Source organism: Rhinopithecus roxellana, chromosome 4, assembly GCF_007565055.1.
Source record: "Rhinopithecus roxellana isolate Shanxi Qingling chromosome 4, ASM756505v1, whole genome shotgun sequence".
NCBI classification, from domain to species: Eukaryota; Metazoa; Chordata; class Mammalia; order Primates; family Cercopithecidae; genus Rhinopithecus; species Rhinopithecus roxellana.
The window spans coordinates 63,859,652-63,886,031 of record NC_044552.1 but is presented as its reverse complement, the minus strand read 5'-3'; the positions used below and the strand labels follow the sequence as shown (position 1 = coordinate 63,886,031).

Here is a 26,380-nt window from a genome sequence, read left to right as displayed (position 1 = left end):
CAGCCCAAGGATGCAGTGCCCAGACCATGTCTGGTTGTGGGTGTTTCCCATGTTGACACGTCTCCTAGGATGTTCCCTTTTGGTTAACGTCTCAGCTCACTGATTCTTACTGATCCTTTCACAAGGTGACTGAATCTCAAGTGGTGTGGGAGGGAGTGGGTGTATCTTGTGTTATTTTCTAGTTAACATATTCTAAATACACAATTTATTCATTATGATCACTTAACAGATGAGGAAACTGAGGCATAGCAGGGAATCCCTGTGTAAGGATGGAGACTGAGTCAGGACCTTGTCCCTGGGCCTTTGTCGACTCCCAGTTCCATACAGTTTCCACTCCAAAAGGCCCTTTTTTGCGAATGGCTGTCTATTAGGCAGACCCATGCTTTCCCCAAAGGAAACCTTTATAATTCAAATCCACCAGAACAAAATAAAAAACAATTCTGCTTCTGCCATCTTTATGAGAGCTGTGTCCAAAGCAGCCCCTGTAGAGAGAATGCCCTACAAAGCAGCCCTCCCCAGCGGGGCTTTCCAGCACAACGCTTGCCGTGGGCAACCAATCTCACCCCCACACCGCCCCCACCCCATACACTACCGCCTCATTTTTTTCAGTGCACAGCCCAGCCTGTATAAGAGATCCCAAAACGTTAGCTGAAAGGGCCTTTCCTTGCCTCGGCTCCTTTACTCTGCCCTCTCCCTCCAGCGCCCTCGATCCACCGGGCTCGCTCCCCTGCGCGATTCCACGGATCACTTCAAAGCTGCCGCGCCAGCTCTTGCAAAGAAGCCTGGCGTGCCGGCGATCAGCTGGAAGCAGGCACCGAAGCGCAGCCTCCTGGAGTTGGGCTGAAGTAGCTGTCAAGCAGCTGTCTCCACCCGCCCTCCCCTCCCAGCACAAGTGACGCCGCCGGCCCCCGCGCCGCGCCTCTCCCTCCTCACGGCTCCCGCCCCTCAGCCCGCTCCGCCGCTCTCGCTCCGCGCTCCGCCACCCTCGCGCCCGCCAGCCCCGCAACTTCAGCCCGCGCGCCGCAGCTGCTGCGAGCGGACGCGGCAGGGCAGCCGGCGCTGGGGACAGCTCGCGTCCACCCGACTGCCTCCCGGGGTCCCCTTCACCCAAGTGAGCGAGCTCAGGCTGTATGCAAAGCCGGAGGTGCGGGCAGCTCCGGGCATTGCATTGGTGCGGAGGCTTTTATATGCCATGCCAGAGAACCCTGAGTGTGCCCCTGACATGACAAGGAGCCGTCGTCGTTAGGTAGGTTCACCTTTTCATTTCTCCTTTTTAGCTTCTGATTTTGCTTACAACCCGGTGAGGTCTGTGTGGGGAGAGGTGTCCTCGATTTCAATGAGCGTTGCATGCTAAGCAGCTGTTGAAACTGGAGCGTCCTCGGCTTCCACCACCCTGGTGGGTTCGGGCATCTGAAGCCCGCAGGGTACGGTCGGGAAGTTGCTAAGCGAAAGGGGCACGCGCACTTTTTGCAAGCAGAACTGAAGGATGCCCTGGAGAGTGGAGGAATGGGCCAAGGTTAGAGGCGCCCACAGCATTGCCCGGCGTTGGGACATTTCTGGGGCGAGGAAGCGCCGGGCCCTGGGAGTCAGGGAGGGGTGTGTGTGCGAGCGCCCCCAGATGGGAGTCCTGGGTGGCCCCCTGGCACGGAACGACTTCGGCATTCGCAGAGCCTATGGGGAATCCAGCTCAGGGCTGGGATGGCAGTCTCAAGGGTCTTCACTTGCCCCCGGGCTGCCCGATTGAGCTGGACTATGAACCAGCTCCTTCCTCACCGTGTGTGAATTCCAAATTGGCCAGGTGGAATGGGAGGATGAGAATTGGGAAGAGGGGCAAGAAGGGAAAAAATGTGTTGCTTCGATGCCGACCTGTGTCTGGAAAGATGGGGGGAGGGGATGCACCTGAGGACAGGAACACCCTAGCAGCTGTCCGTGGCGTGGGAGGGGGCTGGCCAAGCGGAGCATGTGCAGCTCTCTTGCCCGAGATGATGACCTTCTAGCTCCCTCTCACAGGGCAGTGGGCAGCAGATAGAGACCCCTCACGTTCGAAGGGAGTAGGTGCATTTTGAAATTAGGTAAGCAGAAGTCATCAGGTGCTAAGGTGGCAGAGGTGCTGTGAGAAGTGACAGCTCCCTGGAGAGCAGGTGGAAAAGCAGGAGAATCGGGCTAATTCTGCTGGGATGGGGGTGGTACAGAGTGAGATTGGTAGGCTCCTAGGTCCTTGTCTTGGAGATACCTACATGTTGCTTGAGTGACTGAGGAAAAATGTTCAAGCTTTTGATCTGGGAAAACAGTTGTGACTGTCTTAAAATAAATGTTGGAGCTGTTTCTTCCCTGCTCCCCACTTCTTACCCTCTTATGTCCACACACTTGGTAGAAGGTCTAGGATTGTGACTAATTACTGCCCCCATTCTGAAGAAATTGTACTTGGCCATCTCTATGGGACTGGGGGCATCCTTTGTGAGCATCTGCCCGATTGTTACCTGACACACAATCATTTCTTCCCTTTTGTTTTCTATCGGGTCTGTCTTGCTCTAAAAGTATACCCACCTCCTTCCCTCCCCTACCCGGGTATTCCCACTCACTCAATTCCCCTCTTCCCCTTGCTCCTCCAGCCATTTTGGACCAGCCTCTGAACTTGCCCACTCACACCGTCTACCTTCATCAAATTGTATTTTAGCTGCTGTCACAAGCAGGGGATGTCAGCCATGAACTCTCCGAGACCCAGCGCCATCAAGGCTATTCTCCAGTGGTTAATTAAGAAGCATCAGTAGTTATCCTTCTGTAGGAACAAACTGCAGGGATGTGCCAATTTAGGGTAACAGGGGCTTGAGGAACTCCCCTATCTGAAGCCTCCATCTCCCAGCACTCAGGATTAGCTTTCTGTGTTCAGCTTCCCCTTCAGTTACAATAGTGTCAAACTGTGTCTTTTCCCCAGGAAGGTAATGCATCTGCCTGTCCAAAAATTTACTGCATCCAAACATCTGAAAACTTGAACACTGGAGAATCTGTTTAGTAAAAACATACTGCATATGTTGCTTTTCCAAAGGACCCCCCAGTTGCTGTTGCTTCCCTCTTCCTCTGACACTCTAATGTGAGATTTCTCTTTGAATATTTTATCCTCAGTATAAATATAAAGAAATACCAAGCTAGAGAGAAGGAAAACCAAAAGCATGCACTAGGGACTTGCACAGAATTCTGATTACCCAAACACAATTCCAGAAATGGCTCTCCTTCCTTTTGTTAACTGCAAAGTGAAGTTATTTCCAGCAGACAAGGGACCCACCCAAGGTTGACCTGGAGAAGCCAAGGAGGCTGGGGGTGGGTGGAGGAAGATATTTATATCTGTGGGTCTTGTTAGCTAAACTCGCATAAAAATTCTGCTCTTTAGTATTGATACCCATTGACCTGGGGCCCTGCTAATGACTGCCAAGTGTCCTTCCCTAAATCTGAGGTCACTAAAGTGGAAACACCCCTATTATGATAAAACCCCACAGCCCAACTGTTATATCAACCACATGCCCACTTCTAAGTATTACCAAGACACTTCTCTCTTACATTTTGTATTAATTCACAGATTATTGGTTCACCCCTCTGTCAAGAGACTAAAATATAGACAAAGGCAACTGTGCAGGGTGAATAGCACAGATTTCAGATTTTATATTAAATAGCTGAATTGTACATACAACAGTCCCTTGGGTTGAAGGGTTTGCAAACCAGAGTTTTATTTAATCATTTATTGCATTCAATAGATTATCTGTTTTCATTGTGAAAAGAAGTCAGAAGTCTAAAAACAGTTCCTTGCTTTTCTTGGGAGGAAGTGTGATAGAAGTGAAAGTCCCTTTTATTTACACAATGGGTGCTCCTCAGGGCAATGGCAGATTTGACTTTCTACTTGGGCTTCCTGCATCGGTGGTCCTGTGAGCAGGGCCTGGTGTTTGTGAAGAGCTCCTTTACCAGGGTTATTTTCATCTGCCAAGCTGAGCTCCATGAGCTGGGAGAGATAGACAGCTTGTGTTTGTGGCCATTCAACCAGAAAAGAATACCAGCTGAAAACAGACAATGGAGCAAGGGAATTGGGGTGGGGGTGGGGAGAGGAGGTACAGATAGCCCAGTCGCTCATAACTGGCTCCCCAAAGGCAAACCTAGGTGTAGAATGGTGTCATAAAGCAGTTGTCATGTAAACACCCTGCAATGTGATTATTAGAAAGATCTATTCAGAAAAGGAGAATGATCATGAGTATATGCCTTTTCATCTGGAAGGACCCCTTCTTTTAGCTTCGTTTCTTCATTTCATTTACTTACAGGCAGTTTCTTGAAACGACATTTTTCCCCTGAAAATGAGAACCTCGCTGTTATGCATATGGAAGCCTTCAAGTTGATTCAATTGAACAAAATCACTCAATGCATCATGTATCTCCAGAGAATTAAGCATGAAACCCTCACATGTCCTGTTCCCTCTTCTGTGTCTCCTCTCTGCAGCCACCAACTTCTTCTGTAGGTTCATGGTCCAGGTTTTTGTCTTGTTTTGTTTTGCTTTTTGGTCACAGTAAACTCATCTCACTTAGGTTGGAAACATTCCCTAAAAATAATCAATGTTTTCCTGAGTGCAGCAGGCTATCTAGAAAAAAGATCATTTACACATGGCCCTGTGCTGGATTTAATTCCCTCAAAGGAAACCCAGAACACTGTGAAGAAGAGAAGCTGCTCCAATTTATTTTATTGTGCATTGTTTACATGAACTGATGAGTGCTGTGTGGAGGGGATGAATGTTTTCACAAGTTCATTACATTAATTAAAAAGGAAATTAGATTTTTTTTCAACAGTGAAAGCAAATGAGGTGCAATATTTCTATGTTGTGTTCCATTAGATCAAAATGAGTTCTCTACCAGACCAAGGAGAGAGGAGTCTCAAAGGAAGTATTTTTTACACCGTTTAGCATTCTAAAACTGATTTGCAATCATTTTTAATTCTGAGGTAGATTTTAAGTTCAAGTCTGTAATGTTATGTAATTTAGGAGAATCCCACTTTTGTTTCAATTTAAGCATATGTTTACTGGGCAATTATTCTAAGGTCTGGACAAAGTTAGACATCTCATTCAACATATTATATATATTGGCCGGGTGCGGTGGCGCACACCTGTAATCCTAGCATTTTAAGAGGCTAAGGTGGGACGATCACTTGAATCCAGGAGTTTGAGACCAGCCTGAGTAACATAGTGAAAACCCATCTCAGAAAGGGAAGGGAAGAGAAAGGGAGGGGAAGGGAGGGGAGGGAAGGGAAAATTAGCCAGACGTGGTGGCGCATGCTTGTAGTCTCAGCTACTCTGGAAGCTGAGGTGGGAGGATCACTTGAGCCTGGAAAGTCGAGGCTGCAGTGAGCAGAGATAATGCCACTGTACTGCAGCCTAGGTGACAGAGTGAAGCTCTGAAGAAAAAGAAAAAGTGTAAGATATTGATTATACCTTCTAAGGAGCACAGTCTGGTGGAGAAGTAGGAGGAGCACAGTTGAGTTGGATAGTGTGCTGTGGGTGACTGGATGTCCTGGTTTGCCCCATAGACACCTGTTGTTGCAGCATAATTATTAATAGCACCACCTTTCACTCAGAAGTGTTGCAATCACATAGTCACCCTAGAGGAAAGGACTATGAGAGGTCAGAGGAAGAAGGCTGTGGTTGGAGTGGTCAATGAAGATTTCATTCATGTGCCTATTCTAAGATTACAAGTAAACAGAAAGGAAAAGGGAATATTTACCAGACAAAAAGACTGGGAAGACTGTGAGCTCCCTGAAGGCACAGAGGGTCTGTTTTGTTTGTTCCTCTATCCTTGAGACTTGGCATGCCGCCTACCCAATGGTAGGTATCAACTATTAACTAACTGCCTGTGAACCTAGATTTAAGATCAAGACTGAAGGTAGGAACGTTAGGGACAGTCAAAAGGCATGTCTCGCAAGGAAGGTCAGATAAGAACAGTTGTGAAACAAGGCTACTATTAATGATGATACTAGAACAAGGTTGGCCAACGACCATACCGAAAACCAACTTTATGTACAGAAAAACAACAGTGTCTTTTAATTCTTTCTTGTATTTGCCTCTTAACTTTTGGGTTTAATGTTATTGGCCTTTACCTCTACCCCTGGAAGTGATCTCTTCCTTCTCAAACAAATTGTTTTGGATGTTAAATGAAGAAACAATGACTCTATTCTCTTCAAGCTTGTCTCCTTCTGACCTTGGCTTCCAGGTGAGCTCTTGGAAGGAAGGCAAGGGCAGGAAAATGGGGAGAGTACCTGAGAAATACAAAAGCAAGGCAGAGAAACACTGAAAGCACCCGTGATTTTCCTCCTCCTACTAGGAGAAATAAATTCAAAGTGACAGTTTCCGGGAGCTCCTGGAGCTAGTGCAACTCCCAAGAGGTCAATCCCAGTATGACATTTGGTTTCTCTACTTTTTGCTACATATGAAGTCCTGGAATGACTTGGCCTTGGCCTTAGCTGTGACAGTCTACCTTCCAATTAATGTATACTCACACTAGGTGCCCTGCTGATACGCAGAGGTTCAAGGTTAACCTATCCTATGTGACGATTCCAAGATAACTACCAGCTGTAACCCTTGAATTGCAGTGCCCTACTTTTAGTTTATAAGGTTATTGGCAGCATTTTAGCCATTTTGATCTGTATCCTCCCAAGTTCTCATCTAACCTAGAGTTTTCTCAGTGATGCTTCATCCTGAGAAATAAGTGGAGCTTACAAAAAAAGAGAGATGAAGCTGAGGTGATGGACACCCACAGGTGATCCAACATTCATCAGGGCTCAGTTGCAGAGAACAGAATCTACTCAGCAGAAAGGATCTAAAATAAAATGGGTTACAGGATGGTTGGGCCAGGAAGGCCAACTAAACACTCTCTAAGTTGAAGGATAAGGAAACACACTCTAGGTTGAGCTTTTTGGAACACCTAAGAAAAGTACATTGTAAAACAAGGCTACTGGAGCCACTGTCTAACCTATACTCAAGAAGCTGTGCACTGGCTGGGCACGGTGGCTTACACCTGTAATCCCAGCACTTGGGGAGGCCGAGGCGGGTGGATCATTGGAGGCCAGGGTTTTGAGACCAGCCTGGCTAACATGGTGAAGCCTCATCTCTACTAAAAATACAAAAATTAACTGGGCACAGTGGTATACGCCTGTAATCCCAGCTACTTGGGAGGCTGAAGTAGGAGAATCATTTGAACCTGGGAGGCAGAGGTTGCAGTGAGCAGAGATCACACCACTGCACTCCAGCCCGGGCAACAAATTGAGACTCCATCTCCAAAAACAAAAGAAGCTATGCACTGATTTGAGAAGCTACTGACTCCAGAATGAGGCTACCACTAGCATGGTCAGGAAAAAGCCAGCCAGGAAGCCACTACAGAAAAAGCAGATACTCCATGAAGGTGGCTGCCAGCAGTGACAATAGAAGAAGAAGTCTGCTATGGTAGGCAAAATAATGCACATCCAACCCCCAAAGATGTCCATGTCCTAATGCCTGGAACCTGTGACTATGTCACCCTACATAGCAAAAGGGACTTCGTAGATGTAATTAAGTCAAGGACTTGACAGTATCCTGGATTACCCAGTTGGGCCCAACCTAATTCTATTTGTCCTTAAAAACAGAGAACCTTCCCCTGCTGTGTCAGAGGGAATGTGACTATGGAAGAAAGATCAGGGAGATGGAACATTGCTGACTTTGAAGATAGAGGAAGGAGCCACAAGGAAAGGAATGCAGGTGACCTCTAGAAGCTAGAAAGGGCAGGGAAACAGATTTTCTCCTCGAACTGCCATAAGGGAACACAGACCTGCCAACACCTTGATTTTAGTCCAGTGAGACCCATTTTAGACTTCTGTCCTCCAGAACTGTAAATATGTGTCATTTTCACTTTAAGCCAGTAAAATTGTGGCAATTTGTTACAGCAGCCATCTGAAACTCATATACACAAGCCTTGCCCTCGCTTCTACCTTCAATCTTGTGCAAGTGCATTTGACAGAGACCCCAACTCACACATGGAATCCTAGTTGCAGGGGATTCTGGGCAGTGCAGTTTTCAGCTTCCCAGCTCCAGTAAGGAAGGCAGCAAAAAGGGGTTGGGACAATGCTGAGTGCCAATCACTGTATCCGGTGCAGCTGCCACTGAAAGTCGTGAGGAACTCGGGGAGCTGCAGGTGTATGTCCATGGCACAATCCTTCTCTGAGGGACAGTAGCATGTGGCAGAACACAAGTGGATGCCTGAGATTTTTAGGAAGTTTAACAAGTGTTAAGTCATTAAGATACAAAGGGGAGGTAGGGGAGAGGCATCAGAATAGTTGCCTGTTTTACCACATTAGAAGTTACTCTCTGGAGGATACCCCAATTAACCTTGATGTAATTATTATTTATTGTGTGCCTGTATCAAAATATCTCATGTATCCCCTAAATATACACACCTACTGTGTACCCATAAAAATTTAAAAATAAATAAGTTAAAAAAAACAAAAAAAGTTGCTATCTGGAGATTAAGGAGAGATCTTATGTAAGTATCCATATCAGGGATAAATATTGACTTTCTGCAATTTAACCTTTAACTACTTACAGCCCGTCCATATGGCAGATTGGCAGATTATATTTTCCCAAAGATGCCCTCAGTAATAACTCCCACCCCACATGATCTTTCAATAAAGTGAGTCTGATACATTGAGAGATGGGGGTTTATTTTCTCTCCCCTCAAAACTGTGGCTTTCTCAGTCAATAGAGAATGTGATTTCTAAGGCTAGATCATAAAAGAACATTCAACTTCTACCTTACTGGCTGGAATACTAACTCTTGAAGTTATCAGCTGCCATGCAAGCAGTCTGACTATCCTGAGACTACCATGCTAGGAGGAAGCCCAAGCTACCTCTCTATGATCACATAGAGAGAACTGAGAAGATGAGAAAGAGGAAGATGTCTGGCCAGCCCCCAGCTCCTCCAAACCCTGCTGTTCATGTCCAGCCACCATCTGACTGAGGAGAGACCCTGAGCCAGAACTGTCTGGCAGAGGCCTTCCCAATTCCTGACTCACTGCTGTTGTTTCAGGCCACTACATTTTGGAATGATTTGTCACACAGCAATAAATAACTAGATTGGTTTATACGGCCAGACACAGAAAAAGGTCAAATATGACCACAGTCTTGTGTTATTCCTATCAAATTTCTTCCCTGTGAGGTAAATAACATGATAGTAGCAGTCACAGAACAGCCAAATCTAAAGCTCACCTTCTCCTCCTGCAGAATATTGGTCTAAGAAATCCATTCTTAAATTGTATATTAGAAGCAAACTGTTGCACATTTTCATTGGCTTGTCGGGGGAGGATTTGGGAAAATGGAGTTGGTACCATGGAGAAGGAGTTTAGTTTCAAACTGGCTAATCTAGCATGTGAACAAACAGGAATCCAAATAACTTCGTTTCAAAGCAGAGCTGTCTCAATGTAGCAAGTATAGGTAGTACAAACCATACTTCAGGAAGTGTCCTCAAATTGGGGGCCCACTTAGGAGATGGGGAAAAGAGAAGAAAAGAGTGCCAGTAAGAAAAAGTGCCAGTCATGGTGACTTGCTCCTGTAATCCCTACACTTTGATATGCTGAGGCAAGTGGATTGCCTGAGGTCAGGAGTTCGAGACCAGCCTGGCCAACATGGTAAAACTCCGGCTCTACTAAAAATACAAACAAATTAGCCGGGCCTGGTGGCGGGTGCCTGTAATCCCAGCTACTCAGAAGGCTGAGGCAGGAGAATCACTTGAACCCAGGAGACAGAGGTTGCAGTGAGCCGAGATCGCTGTACTGTACTATAGCCTGGGCAACAAGAGTGAAATTCTATCTCAAAAAAAAAAAAAGCGAAACAAGGAAAGAAAAAGAAAAAGTAATTGGATTAACGACTATGCTCTGACACCTGCAGTACGTTCTGCCACAGCTGGCGATCCCTTACTTCCTCCAGCCAGCTGACTGCTGCTGTTTCCTTTTCTACCACTTCTTTTTTTTTCTTTCTTTTTTTTTTTTTTTTTTTTGAGAGGGAGTCTCGCTGTGTCGCCCAGGCTGGAGTGCAGTGGCTCGATCTCGGCTCACTGCAAGCTCCGCCTCCCAGGTTCACGCCATTCTCCTCCCTCAGCCTCCCGAGTAGCTGGGACTACAGGCACCCGCCACCGCGCCCGGCTAATTTTTTGTATTTTTAGTAGAGACGGGGTTTCACTGTGGTCTGGATCTCCTGACCTCATGATCCGCCCGCCTTGGCCTCCCAAAGTGCTAGGAATACAGCCGTGAGCCACTGCGCCCGGCCCTTTTCTACCACTTCTCTTCTGCACACCCCTTCTTCTTTGATACCTAAAGTCGGCTGTTCCTCAAGTTTAAGTTCAAGGTCCAGTTGAGGATAGTCATCACGATATTTTAGTCCAAGTGATAGTGCCTTATATCTCTGTGGATTTTTGCAGTTTTCAACAACTTTTACAACCATGGTCTCATTTAAACCACAGAACAACCCTGTGATGTAACATCGATGTCTCTGGTTTCACAAATTAGGAAACCAAACGAATGGATTAGCTGGTTAGCGCTGAGATGTTCTGACTCCTCACTGGGGGCTCTCCACCCCGGGAGGTCCACTCAGCCAGCCTGGAGGCAGCAAAAAACAGTGTTTCTCTGAAGGGAGGAGAGGTGATTTGTTCTGCCTGCCAGTCCCTCTTCAGTCACCAAAGCAGTGGCCTATTCGAAGTATGACCATTTTCTCTTACAACATGACTAATGTCCTCAGTTGGACACTTGGTTTTGCAAATGGAAACCTGCCCCTGTAATGACATAAAGGTCAGGAATTGCTCCCTTTTCAGGCTCCCATGACATTCCAAAAAAAGTTTGCCCTTTGAATTTTGTCATAATGGTCTTTGGCCTAAAATAGGATAGAAATGGCACGTGGTGTTTCTTTTTTAAGGGTCATTTTTTTTTCCAGATCCTCAATGTGTATTTCTTCACATTAGCATGTTTCCAGATGTAATTTTTGTTTTGTTTTGGTTTTGTTCTTTGGTTGTCACAAAATGGCTCTTTCCCTCACTGATGGAAGAAAATAGCCAAAGCAGAAAGGGACTAAGGGGCCGCATTAACTCAAGATGTTTTCATAAATGTGAATATACAGTAATCAGGCTAAAGGTACTGAAAAAGGCCCTATTGAAAGGATGCATAGTTTTTCATGTCGGGGACTCGTTTCACTCCTTTATAATCCAGCTGGGGGAGTATAAGCCTGGCCAAGCCTGGCACATAAGATGCTACATATGGTAAAAATGACCTTCCCTCTATCATCTCCCTTTAGGTGAATCATAGGATCCTGAGTATAAGTACAGAGGCAAGGCCTTCCTGGGCACAAGAGGAGTTTGAAGCCATTGAAATTTTCAAAAATAAATACGAAGTCTAAGGCAGGTATGGTGGTCTGTGCTTGTAGTCCCAGCTACTCCAGAGGCTGAGGTGGGAAGATCATTTGAGCCCAGGAGTTCAAGTCCAGCTCTGACAAGTCCTTCTCTTAAAACAACAACGACAAAAAGCAAGACCAAAAAACCCAACAAAGAAATGCAAATTCTGAATTACAGATATGTGTACACATATCTCATATTGCATATTGACAGACAGCTACAGAGTCTCACTCTGTCACCCAGACTGGAGCACAGTGGCCAGATCACAGCTCAATGCAGCCTCAATCTCCTGGGCTCAAGCAATCCTCCCACTTCAGCCTCCTGAGTAGCTGGGACCACAGGCTCATGCCACCACACCCAACTAAGTTTTGTATTTTTTGTAGAGATGGGGTTTCGTTGGCCTGGCTGGTCTCGAACTCCTGGGCTCAAGCATCTCCCTGCGTCAGCCTCCCAAAGTGCTGGGATTACAGATGGGAGCCACCACACCTAGCCAAGCTTCTCATACAATGAAACACCCAATATAAATAAACATGTTTTATATTATTATAAAAGTAATAGTTATCACTAAATATCACTAAACAGCATTGCTAATGTGCCAGGTACATGTGCTAATTCATTGGGTGCTCATAACACCCTGAGGTAATTACTCCATTTTATAGATGACAGAATGGAGGTTCTGAAAAATTACTAAGAGGCAGAGCTTGGTTCTAAACCTAGGCCGTCTGGCATCAGAGTCTGGGCTGTGCTGCGGCTGTGGATGTAAATACACAGACTCCAAATTCAGAGCCACGGTTCCCACAGCAACTGCCAGTTTGTAGCATGTTCGAAAAGCCCGAGTTCTCCCACATAACTTAGCTGAGTTGTGGCTGCCAGATCTTTTGGCTTAGCAACTCGAAACAGAGACTGTCCACGCAGGCTGAGGTTCTCAGTTGCTATCAAGGCGTTAATGAGACTCTTCAGGCTTCTATTATAATCAAGAAGAAGATTTTTCACATCCTCTATCTGCAAGGTTCATTATTCCAGCTGGGTAAGCAGTGTGTCTGCAAAGATGCCCTATCATCGGGAAATGAAATGGGCACTTTTTCTCCAAGTAAGCAATGCATCCTGATAAATAACGCCATGTCAGTGGCGTGCCTTCTTCCTCTTGCAAACGATTGATGCTTCAGAGATCTGATCAACCCCACAAAAGGGAAAGGAAATGGAGAAAAAACAAACCTGAGAGAATAAAGGAATCATTCCTTGTCTTTTGTGAGGACTTTTGTCTGATCCATGCCCACATGTAAAGTATCCCTTGATCAATTTTGTCTTAATTACTGAATGTAGGAAAACAAGCTCATTGTTAATTCATGCAGTTTTAATTTATGCATAGGAGAATTATGCAGGATAATTACCTGCAGTTGAAGGAAAATGAATAGCGTCAGATGTGGTTAATTCACGCATGGTTTACCCTTCTATCTCTCTATCAGAAAAGATTTAAAGTGGTAACCAATCTGAATGATATGCAAAATTGCATTGGTTTGCTAAGTAGAAGTATTTTTCTTTCTTTGATTTGCATCACAAATAGAGTTCTCGGATTTGGACTGACTAGATTTGAACATAATTTCCAGAACAATAGCTGTGATTCACTGACTTAACTCATATTTTATCTCTTCCAGAAGTGCCCATTTTTCAAATCAGTGCAAGAGAAATTATCTTCATGGGCCCCATGTTAGCCTGAGTACAACTTCCTTTATGGAGATAATTCAATGGGAATGATGAGTATTTCCTTTATCAAGATTTATGAGAGATTTACAGTAATGATCACATTACTTGTTCCCACATGGTCCCTGAACCTCCATGATCCAGTGGCTTCCAAAAACTGAAACAAACAGCTGGAACAAATTATGGGGCAATGAATGGACATCAGTGGAAATTTCCCTGTGACTTTTGTCAAGCAATAGATAGCTGCTAAGGCCTCTTTGAACTCACACCTAGTAATTGAGAGAAGACTAAGAAGAGGTGGTTCAAGTTTACTGGAAAAAAAAAAAAAACTCCCTGATGCTGAATTGAGACAGGTTACAATAATGAACAATTTTAAAAGGAGAATACCAGTATCAAAAGGAGGAGCTAGAGAAAGTAAGTATGTTCTTGTTATGACAGAGCAGTAAATTTTACTCTGAGCTTCCTTGTAACCAGGCAGAAAGGGGAACATAGGAAGTTATCACCTAAGTTACTGCTAGCAGAAAGATGGGCATACAAAATACAGCAGTTCCTTAAAGGACACATTCCCTTAGTGATGAACTGTAAAAGTAATATCTTATATGGGAACGTATACACGGGAGGTTAAATTGAGCTAGTTCATTGCAGTGAAGTTCAAGAGGCAACACCTTGCACGTTGATCTTCATTCTTATTTTCCTATCCCTCCATCAAGCTCTCTAAAGATCCAAAAAAGGCCAATCAAAGGCAATTTCATGAAGAGAAAAAAGAAGATCTCTATTTGGCCCTCAATAGCCCTTTTTTGAGAAAAAGTGGTACAACTTATCTAAGGCAACTTTACTTGCCATAATCAGATTTTATCTGCAGAAAATATTAGCAGGGTGAGTTGAAGATGACTTACCCCTTGCCCCACACCCCCTCACAGAGGAGCTCAGCTTAGACATTGGAGTTACAACTTCATAATAATCTTATTACTGTGCCAGAACTTATCGCTTCAGGTTATAGGTTCTAGTAAGACCAACTTAATAAGGAAAACATAGCAAAGCATAAAAACACAAAGGTTTGTTTAGATAAGGCCATTTGTCTTTTTACCCTTGACCTTAGTGATGATGATGATATATAGGATAAGAGGTGTCATTTAACTGAGTGCATACTTTGTGCCTAGCACTACACTTTGGCTTGATTTTCTTTCCTTCCTTCCTTCCTCCCTCCCTTCCTTCCTTCCTTCCCCCCTCCCTCCCTCCCTCCCTTCTTTCCTTCCTTCCCTTCCTCCCTCCCTCCCTCCTTCTTTTCTTCCTTCCTTCCTTCTTTCCTTTCTCTCTCTCTCTCTCTCTATCTTTCTTTCTTTCTTTCTTCTGGGTCTCACTCTGTCGCCCAGGCTGGAGTGCAATGGCGCGATCTCTGCTCACTGCAACCTCCGCCTCCCGTGTTCGAGCAATTCTCCTGCCTCAGCCAGACGTGGTGGTGCGTGCCTGTAGTCCCAGCTACTTGGGAGGCTGCGAATCCCTTGAGCCTTGGAGGCAGAGGTTGCAGTGAGCCCAGATCCCGCCACTGCACTCTAGCCTGGGCAATAGAGCCAGATATCATCTCAAAAATAAATAAACAAGTAAATAAAAATAAAAACACTAACTGTGACCATCTTTAAGATTCTTAAGGCCCTCTGTTAATGAGAGGTATGATGGCATGAAACTGCCTCGGAGTCAACTCTCAGGAAATATGTCATATATACACATGTAAAGTTTAGGCGAACTTTCATTTACTAAGACAAATGCCCTTATTAAACAATTTTCCTTGACTCTGGAAGTGCTAACAGAAACCTAACTGGTAAATTTGATACTTGCCATTTCCTGCTGCGAATATTAATTGTGGCATACAGTGTAATCCGGAATCCAAATGTGGAGGATGGCAGAGGGGGAGGGGTGCTATGACTAGCTGTGTGCAGCCACCTGTCCACGCTGTGGCCCCTTCTCTCTTCACCCTGAATACCCCAGTCTGAACAGTTGGAGGGCATCTGCTCCTGGGGCTGGAACACCCGCACTGCTGACTCAAACAATAGACTCATCCTGCCAAATGATGTATTTTTGGTACAGAAAAAATTCTGGCCCTCCTAGGAATCGAAATGCATTCTTAAGTGAATGCATGTCATTTGTGAAAGACATTGCCTAGTTCACATTCTGAACTCTGCTCATCCCATTTGATTAGACTCAACACCCACATTTATGGCTCCCTGTATTTTCACTTCCAATGTCTTGGGATGAGGGTTGAGAAATATACAGTGTGAATGGCGTTCTTCAAAAAGAAAATGTTCAGAGCAGCTGATTATCTGGAGGGTTTCGCTGAAAAGCTCACAATCATATCAGAGAAAATTGACTTTTAAAAATCCCTCCTTCTGGTGGTAAAATACCCTGGGATCCTATGCCACATTTCATACCAACTTTATTTATTTATTTATTTATTTATTTATTTATTTATTTATTTATTTATTTATTTAGAGATGGAGTCTTGCTCTGTCACCAGGCTAGAGTACAGTGGTGCAATCGCAGCTCACTGCAACCTCCGCCTCCTGGGTTCAAGCGATTCTTGCGCCTCAGCCTCCAGAGTTGCTGGGATTACAGGCACGTGCCACCACACCCAGCTAATTTTTGTGTTTTTAGTGGAGATGGGGTTTCACCATGTTTGCCAGGATGGTCTCGATCTCCTGACCTCGTGATTTGCCCACCTTAGCCTCCCAAAGTGCTGGGATTACAGGCATGAGCCACCATGCCCAGCCTATTTTTTAATAGGAAGAGCTGATGATTTTTGACCTCCTGATATTATGTAGTCTCTATAATTGAATCTCACCTTATTAATTCAACTTTCAAGAGAGTTGAGAATGCACAGTAGTTAAAAATGACAGCCCAGGTACATGATAAAATTCATGAAATCAACCTCCTTTGAAGCTTTTTTTCCTCTAGGAGATGCACAGGAAGTCTCAATCTAGACTTTAGTAAATTGGAATTGACTTGATAATATATCCTCATCACTGTAACAAGAACAGCAATGAACCCTTTCACTGTTTAAGCACTTTCCATTAATCGACCTATATAATTTTCATAGCGACCTACGAGTTTGGTTCTTTTATTATCCCTATTATACAGATATGTCTGGGAAGCTTAAGCAACCTGTGAAAGCCACACAGTATAAAGTGGTGCTGCCATGCCGCAAACCCAGGCAGGCTGGATTCTTTGGTCTCAGCACTGCTGAAGTAGAAGGCTTTTGTTTTGTTAGTGAAACACTGGAAAACACAGGGACAGATGACAACAAATTCCAATCCTGACACAGGGTTCCTTTTAAGTCTTCACAACAATGCAATGAAGAAGTTCTTTTAAATCCTAAGATTCCCAGAACCGTTCCTTGTATGCGACTGAATGAGTGATACAATTTTATCCTGTTTTTCTGGTAAATATTTGTAATGCCTTTTTCAAATATTTTTTGTAGTGAAGTTGAAGCCAAGTGACTAAAGAACATTAGTGACTCCTTTTTTTTTTCTTTACCTGTTAAAAGAATGGGAGGCAAATGTGACATGATCACTGCATGCTGTGTGTATGGAGAAAAATTAAACCCTAGGAAAAATTTTTTTTTTTTTTTAAGTACTTATGCCCAGGCCCCACCCCAGACTAGGTCAGAATCTCTGGGAATGAGGCTTGGGCAATGACATTTTTAAAAAGCTCCCCAGGTGCCAGGCGTGGTGGCTCACGCCTATAATGCTAGCATTTTGGGAGGCCGAGGCAGGCAGATCATGAGGTCAGGAGTTTGAGACCAGCCTGACCAACATAGTGAAACCCCGTCTCTGCTAAAAATACAAAAATTAGCCAGGTGTGGTGGCATGCACCTGTAATCCCAGCTACTTGGGAGGCTAAGACAAGAGAATAGCTTGAACCTGGAAGGCGGAGGTTACAGTGAGCCAAGATGGTGCCACTGCACACCAGCCTAGGCGACAGAGTGAGACTCTATCTCAAAAACAAACAAACAAACACACAAAAACTCCCCAGGTAATTCTAAGATGTGGCCTGGTTTGAGAACCTCTAAAGTAGACAGTGCATTATATTAGGTTCTTTCTAAAGGTTATTGACAGTTATATCAATAGGAAGATGCAGAGATTGGGACAAGGATAAATATTTTAATGTAGCAGATGTCTTCAGATAAGCCCATTAAATCCATTTCTAACAGTCAACATAACTGTGGATTTAACCCTAAGAGTATAGGTGCAGGATGTTACTCTCTGAATAGCAAAGATGACCCATTTATCCATTTATTTTTGTTGAAACTGAAATGCTGTTATTATTGTTACACTGTGTTGTTGACCCTCAGTGAGCACCTAGTGGTGGGGAATGGTATGGGATATGAAAGTAAAACGCCTGGGGACCGGGAACAGGAGGTCATAGTGAGACCCCAGTCAGTGTTCTTAACCCATGTGAGCACTGAATTGGATTTGTACTGATTGATGATGTTTCTTGGGCCACAGGGCATTCTGAGAACTGATGATCCTCCCCTCCCAGTTGACAGAAAATTAAGAAACGGGAAAAGGAAATTGTTATTAGTAAGGGAATTCTGCATTCTTAGCTAAAGGAGAACGAAGATAAGTAGTAACAAGACCCCATCTGGATGATAGAAACCCTCATTCCAGTTCCAGTTCTGCTAACAATCTTGTTGGAACAGTTGCCTACAGGTCAGTTGCAGAATACAGATGAATTTCCCTTCTCTACAGCCTCTTCTTCTTCCTGTAAAACGGGAATAATAATCACTGTCCTACCTAACTCGCGGGTTGCTGTTAGCATATAGAGTAGGTGCCAAAGCATTTGGAAAAGTGCAGTCTGCAAACATGAAATATTGTCCTGAAACCCCCTCGTCAATCAAGGGGTTTCTTTGAAGTTCCAAGTAATATTTGAGATACAAACAGCTGTGTAACCACCAGAAGATGAACCTTTCTTTCTGTTGATTTTGATCTCTAATGGGTCACCTGCTCCTCCTAGCACCTGGTACTACTAAATTCTTTGGTAGCTCACTATGGTGGAGAAGGCCTCTGGAAGTTGGTTTGAACACCTAACTTCCCTACATGGAGATTATTTCATCTTTTCATTTTTGCATGGCTGACATGACCCAGTTCAATGCTTCCAGTTGGCTCAAATTGTGCATTTGTTTCTTTGGATCCTGACAGCCTAGGACCTCTCTGTTCTCTTGTTTATGGTGAAAGTCCCAGAATATCCCCACATGCTTCTGCCTATAAACCAGATGATACAGGCAAAATCTAAGGTTCCCTGACAACACGATTCTCTTCCCCTGTTGATCTGGGTCACATCCAAGAAGGATGCTCCCCAGTTTGGTTGGGGCTTCTGTATTTACACAGATGTTGGCCTGAGTGGAGTGGAAAATTAGCTAGATCTGGAATTTATTAAAACCAGTTAATTTGAACACCAGTGTGGTCAGATTATAGGCTTCTTGTTTGCTTTGAAGTGGGATAGAGTAAACGCACCAGGCTAAAAGGCCAAACCAAATAATCTTCTAGAGAAAATAGACACATTCCCCTTTTCCATGGCCTCATCTTTATCTGCACAGAGACCTGAGGAGGACAAGGGTTTTCACATATTGCCTACAGTCTATGTCCCCCATTCTTACATTCACTGTGTCCTAAAGCACTCCATAAAGGAGGTAAAGGTTAAGAATTACTGTCTCTGAGACTACCCTCACCTACTTTCTGCTAGATGAGTGCCCTGATACTCTTAAGCTATTTGGGATTGTCTTTTTGTATCAGCAGTGGGCTGGTAGACACCCAATAAATAAACTTTTCAAACATACACAGGAATAGAGTAAATGAGGTAACAAATTCCTGAATCTCCATCACCCAGTTACAAAAATCGGGAAGATTTTTCCATGATCAATCGATCCCTTTGGTGATTGTTGCTGTTGAAGTTTCTTAAAGCAAATTCAGACCTCTAGATTTCAGTTCTACCTACTTCCACTGTATCTCAAGGGTATGCACACTTTTGTTTTGGTTTGGTTTGGTTTTTTAGAGACAGGGTCTCACTCTGTTGCCCATGCTGGAGTCAGTGGCAAGATCATAACTCACTGTAGCCTCAAACTAAGTATGTACATTTTCTTGCATAACCCTAGGGCCATTTTACACCTGACAAAATTAGAAATAATTCCTTAATACCATCTAATATCTAGTACATATTAAAACATCCCAAGTATCTCAAAAATGACTTTTCAGTTGGTTTGTCATCATAATCCAAACAGAATCTACACATTGCCTCTGTTGCTATGTCTCCTGCGTCTCTTCTTGTTCTCCCACCCTTTTTTCCCACAAATAAATTCTTTGATTAGTAAGAATTCTGAGGCCCTGTGAAAATCTTTCCAGAGAAGATCTGTTCCCTGCTTTATTTCTCCCAGGCTATCCAAAGAATCAGCACATCTTACTCCACTGTTTATAACTTCACCCAGGTTGATGAGATGAGGACACAAGAAAATAAATGAAAACTACTTTCTCCCCAGTGAACTAGAAAAAAATGGAAAAGACAAGGGTCAAAAGAAGACCAGGCAATAGAGTGAGATTTGAGTCCCCAAAAATAAAAAGTGGCCTTCAAACAATTCTTGTGTGACCCAGAGGATAGAGTACGTCCTGGGAATAAGCATAGGGAATGATGTAGGAGAAACAGGATTTAAAACTGGTGAGTGTGAGGTGATAGAGGGTACATTAGGGGAGACGGGAGTCTTAGGAAAAGTCTCTAACCCTCATTTTCTTGCTCTGTAAGAATGGATGTGGCTCACACCTATAATCCCAGCACTTTGTGAGGCTGAGGCAGGTGGATCACTTGAGGTCAGGAGTTCGAGACCAGCCTGGCCAACATAGTGAAACCCTGTCTCTACTAAAAATACAAAAATTACCCAGGGTTGGTGGCACGCACCTATAGTCCCAGCTATTTGGGAGGCTGAGGCACGAGAATCACTTGAACCTGGGAGGTGGAGTTTGCAGTGAGCCGAGATTACACCAGTGCACTTCAGCCTGGACAACAGAGCAAGACCCTGTCTCAAAAAAATAAAATAAATAAGAATGGATGTAACTCCACTCTAGGTAAATTGGCTAAGGACCATAAATAGGCAAGAGGATTGTGAAAGCTAACTTACTAACCTAAGTGAGAGCTTGGTGTGATTATAGGAGTTACGTGGGCCTCTGAGAGGGGAAACAATGGGATAGTGCCTTTTGGGCTCAGAATACAAGTAATACGGCATTTCACACATGTACAAATATGCCTCTAATATATTCTTTTGTCTTTGGTGTTGGGAATTTGCTGTATGTTGATGGATCCAGTCTTGGATACATAAGCATTTGTTCTTTATGCTATATCGTACTTAAAGATAAGAATTAGATGGCCTTTTTTTTAATCTCGTTACTGTCGTTACAGCTTCGAATCCTTTAAACAAAGAATAGTAAGAAATTATTAAACACTCTTGATATACAATAAAAAGGAACATAATTCTGTTTTGTTAATAATCTAGATATTTGCACGTAGCTATATCTAACTGCTTTGCATTCTAATAACAAATTATTTGTCTTTGGCAACCAAAAATAACTCAGCAGATGTTATACATGTGGCTACCTTTTGGTATGCAGCAGCTAGGACCAGCAATGAAACCACTATTCCTTTTATGGCAGTTTAATTTGCTAAAATTACCATGCAGAGGACATGTGTAGAGAACTCTGGGAAGCCACTCAAGTTTGCAACTGCTGGCATATGACGGTACACACGTACATAGCATTGCCTTACTTTGTTAAGATCCTGGAATAACTCTTTGACACTGGGTTGTTCTGCAGTGAGTCAGTTTGTTATAGTTTTCTTCCTCTACTTTTTTTGGTCAGCTATACTTTGTTCAGTAATAATTCACGTGACTTTATACAAAACAGCACACATTTAGAAAGACCAAGGTAATTTTCTTTTCTTTTTTTGTATAAATTTATGGGAACCAGGTGCAGTGACCCACCCCTGTATTCCTAGGCTGAGGCAGTAGGGTCTTTTGAGCCCAGGAGTTTGAGACCAGCCTGGGCAAAATAGCAAGACCCTATTTCTACAAACAATTTTAAAAATTAGCTGGGAGCGGTGGCATGTGCCTATAGTCTTAGCTACTCAGGAGGCCAAGGGGAGAGAATCACTTGAGCCCAGGAGTTCCAGGCTTTAGTGAGCTATGATTGTACCAGTATACTCCAGCCTGGGCAACACACTAAGACCCTGCCTCTTAAAAAAAGAAAAAGAAAAAATCTATTGGGTACCAAGGTCCAAGTGTAATTTTGTTACATGCATAGATTGCATAGTGGTGAAGTCAGACTTTTAGTGTATACCTCACCCAAATAACATACATGGTGTCCATGAAGTAACTTCTTAACCACTCCCCTCCCCTCTTCCCACTGTCCCAAGTCTCCATGGTCTATCATTCCACACCCTATGTCCATTTGTACACATTATTGAGTTTCCACTTCTGATTGAGAACATGCCGTATTTGTCTTTCTGTGTCTGAGCTGTTTCACTTAAGATAATGGCCTCCAGTTCCACCCATGTTGCTGCAAAAGACATTTTATTGGCCAGGCGCGGTGGCTCATGCCTGTAATCCGGGCACTTTGGGAGGCCAAGGCGGGCAGAACACGAGGTCAGGAGATGGAGCCCATCCTGGCTAACAGGGTGAAACACTGTCTCTACCGAAAATACAAAAAATTAGCTAGGGGTGGTGATGGACGCCTGTAGTCCCAGCTACTCGGGAGGCTGAGGCAGGAGAATGGCGTGAACCGGGGAGGCGGAGCTTGCAGTGAGCCCAGATCGAGCCACTGCACTCCAGCCTGGGCGACAGAGTGAGACTCCGTCTCAAAAACAAACAAAAAAAAAGACATTTTATTTTTTATGGTTGAATAGTATTGTGTATATATACCATATTTTCTTTATCAAATCAACCCCCGATGGAAACTTAGGTTGATCCCATAGTTTTGCTCTATTGTGAATAGTGCTACGTTAAACATACAAGTGCAGGCCAGGCACAGTGGCTCACGCCTATAATCCCAGCACTTTGGGAGGCTGAGGCGGGCGGATCACCTGAGGTCAGGAGTTCAGGACCAGCCTGTCTAACATGGTGAAACCCCATTTCTACTAAAAATACAAAAAATTAGCCAGGTGTGGTGGCACACACCTGTAATCCCCAAGCTACTCAGGAGGTTGAGTCAGGAGACTCACTTGAACCCAGGAGGTGGAGGTTGCAGTGAGCGGAGACCACACCATTGCTCTCCAGCTTGGGCAACAGGAGTGAAACTCTGTCTCAAAAATAAATAAATGAAATAAAAAATTAAAAAAAAAACATACAGGTGCAGGTATCTTTTTGGTGCAATTATTTCTTTTCTACCAAGGTAAAATTATCAGGGAAATTTATTTCAAGGCAGAGAGAATTAAACATGACAGATAATTTTCAACCTACTAATACATAATAACTGGAAAGTGCCAACATTCAACTAGCTTGTTTCCTTAATAAAAACATCTACGTATAGGGACATACATTGTTTTAAAGCAACTAGCTGCTTTTAAAAATAATATTTTAAATTTAACAAGCATTTATATGCTTTTATCAGAGGATAGTACAAACACAATAGGTCACTGATCCATGTAAGAGGTTCACTCCAACACATTATCTCTTTATCAATAATTCATTTTCATAATAATTATGTGTTATGAATTTCCTTCTGTAAAGTTATATTCACATAAACAGGTCATTCCAGTAGCTAACAATAAGCAGCTAAAATCAATCGGAACACATCATCCTTTACAGCCTTTTAAAAACTGCATGACACAGGCTATAATCAAGAAAATAAAATACTTAAGGTCACGGGTGAATTTCTTATTCACGAATGAAACCACAGAATAGAGGCTGTGAATAATAATTTGTATCTTCCCACATAAATTCGTTAAGCTTCCCTCCCTTGGATGAGCTCTCACTCCCCTGAGGGTAGAAAAAAGCAAAGTTACTGAGCTCTAGAGGACACAGCAGAGAAAGGAGTCCAGGTGTTCCAGCTGCATCTCTTGATGATCACCAGGCCCCCTTTTAAGCTCCCTAGGAACAGCACTTTATACCCTCATGTATTATTTTCCAGTCTATAATAAGATGCCTAAATGTTAAGCATTTAAAGTGCTGCTTTTTAAAGTGTTGTCATAACAACAGGAATAAAATGACGAATATAACTGGAGTTTGAAAGGGCTGATTTAGTTTTAAGTCCATTGCTTTACCTTCATGTTGCAAGGGTTTAACTCTAACCTAGTTCAAACAAAGGCCGTGATCATAGAACATTACCATATTTGAGTAATGTTTTCAGCTATTTTTACCATCACATAATTGCCAGTCAATTCTCCATCAATTCAATTTACTTGTTAGGATGGACAGAAAGAAATTAATTGGCCATATGAAAAATCTATTAGTGTGATTATGTAAGCCACATCTGAAATGCTTTCATTTAAGATAATTTCTTATCCTTTCTCTGAGATGAAATACAGCGTGTAGCTTTATTTACAAGGCTCAATTCAATTTCCTCCTGGACCCTCATGCCCATTAATAAACACCAGCATTAATTGCACATGTTGGGCAAAGGAAACAAGCACATGGTGTGTAATTATACTTCCAGCACACTGTTGGGTACATTCTCCTGAAACCTAGTGGCTTTTTCTTTGTAGGTTTCCCAAAGATGTAGCTTGGTTGTAATAAGAACAATAAAAAATATTAGCTTATAAAAATGGTAATTTCAGTAAAGTCAAATACCAAGAGAAGCGAGGATGTCAGTATCATTTTGATGCTGTTCTGAAGTAAAGAAGCAGTAATCGCTATTAGCTAGAAATGAGTTGCCAAGCTCTAGGGAAAACAGGCTGCATGCAAATATGCCTGAAGGAGCTGATAATACCAGGAATGGGGCCATTTTCTTCTATATGGCAGTGTTTTTTTTCACCTGGTGATCAAAAAATGAGGATCCTTGCTGGGTGTGTTTTTCTCTCAGCAGGATCAGCCAAGCTGTCTCTGAAGATCATGGTCCCAAGAGATGTTCCTTTTTTGATATACATGGGTTTTGCTGTTTTTTTTAATAGCTAAATGTACTTATTACAAATAGCATCAGCCTTCATTTAAGTGTAAAATGCTTTTTTCTGTCTAATAAGGAAACAGTTGGTCCTGGTTTGACATGTAGTGTGCACCAAATGAAGGTCTACAAGTGTTCTGCACTTTGCATTTTAAAATGAGTTATGACAACATTAGTCAAAATCAACCCAACCCCTCATTAGACTTAAGCAAGTTTTATGCCCTGAATCATTTCTCTTCTAATTATCGTGAGGCCAGCTGCTACTCCCTGCATTTACTTAATCCACCAGAAAAGGAGAAGAAATAGTTTTCATTTTTCCCCAGGGCTAAAATGGTGTCAATTATCCAGAAGTTCCTACAATTGACTGTCCCAGTGAATAGAAGTGCTATTAACATTTCTTCTTTACTCTTCAAATGACTCAGCCAGACCCTTAAAATAGCTTCAAGGTACTTTGCTATCATTGCTTTGAAGAGGAATAAAAGAAGGAAAGGGGAGAGCAGTAATGTCAAATTACTTCATCTCTATGTATTTCTTCACCTGTAAAATGTGCATGGGTTTATTATTAGCACATTCCATTTGATAAAAGTCAGATATCTCTCAAATTGCAAGTCCTAGTTAGTAAAAAAGACCATTATTCCACATGAAGTCTTTTACATATGTTATCTCATGTTCTCTTCAAAACACCCTTGGTGACTTAGGTATGATCATCAATTTATTCATAAGAAAAATTAGGGCTTAGAGAGAGCAGGTGACTTGGGTGAAGCCTGGATCACCCTGGCTGCAGAGCCAATGCTTTTGGTATCTTTCCCTGTACCAAGCATCAGAGAAGTTTCAAAAGACAGCTGGTACCCCATCTCAAGATGGGTGTAGCTTGGTTAAAGAGGTAAGACATTCGGGAAAATAACTAAAATACAAGCAAGGCCCTGAATATGTTAATTTCCCCATCAGTAATTCAAAGTTTTGAGGTTCACAATGTGAGATCCCTCTGGCCATGCTGCTCAGAAAATGCTTCTAGAAAACAGTTGGCTTTTGCATCAAATGATAGTAATGGATTATAATCCATTGAGTAAAATAAGAATCCAGTGAGTCCATACAGTGACAATAAGGAAATAAATGAATGAATAAAAGGATTAGAAAAAGCTCTGTCTTTACAGTAGAAGAAATGATCGAGTTTAAAGAGTACCATTTTGCCATTATTATAAGAATAATTGATTTGGGCAGGAGTCATCAATGGATGCTAAAACTCCTGGCTTAAAGAAGCAAGATATTTGCACAGCCTCAAGGTACCTCCTTACCAACTACACATCAATTACAAAGGCAAAGATAGTAACTTTCCATGGGAGAAACTGGCCAACAATACTTTAACCAACTGATCAAAGTTAACATCACCAGTAATGGCACCAAGCAACTCCTTAAGCCTCTGACGCAATGCCTTGAGAAGGACAATATCACTTACATGGTATCACTGCTGAAAACGCAGTCTGACTCTCACAAGAAAACAGCAAACAAACTCAGATTAAGGGCCAGTGTACAAAACAACTGGCCTGAATTCCATTAAAATGTCAATGTCAAAGACAAAGAATCACCAAGAAACTGTCCCAGATTAAAAAGGACAGACTCATGACAAAACAGGGAGCATCTGATCCTGGTTTGGCTCTTGGAATGCGGGGAGGAGGGACAATACATGAACGTTATTGAGACAATTGATGAAATTGGAATAAGGTCTGTGCATGAGATAATAGTATTGTATTGATGTTACATTTTCTGATATTGATAATTAGACTATGATAGTGAAATAGCAAATGTCTGTGATTTTAGGAAATACACATTGAAGTATTTAAGAGTAAATTTGCATCACATCTGCAAATTACTCAGTGTGGGGGAGGAAATGTATATAAATACATATGTGCAAATTACTCTCATAGGATTTGGGAAAAAATAATGTGTGTGTGTATTTGGAGGAGGAATGACAAAGTAAAATGTGGCAGATGTCGATGAATGAATCTGGGTGAAGGGTAGATGAGAACTTTCTGTACTTTTCCTGCAACTTTTCTGTAAGCTTCAAATTATTTCAAAATCAAAATCTTTTTTGTAAAATTGACTTTCAAACTGCACATCCCAGGTA

The 26,380-nt window shown here is 42.9% G+C and overlaps 1 protein-coding gene across 6 annotated transcripts in view; it reads left to right on the top strand.

Moving 5' to 3' along the window:
* RIPOR2 (RHO family interacting cell polarization regulator 2) overlaps window positions 1-26,380 on the top strand; it is a 243,604-nt gene that overhangs the window by 136,195 nt on the left and 81,029 nt on the right. The window contains exon 1 of one of the 6 annotated variants that reach the window (XM_030928119.1): window positions 894-1,246. The exons of the other annotated variants lie outside the window; for them this stretch is intronic. The gene's annotated coding sequence lies outside the window, so the exon portion shown is untranslated. Of the gene's footprint in view, window positions 1-893; window positions 1,247-26,380 lie in introns of those variants that run through there. 6 annotated transcript variants of the gene reach the window in all.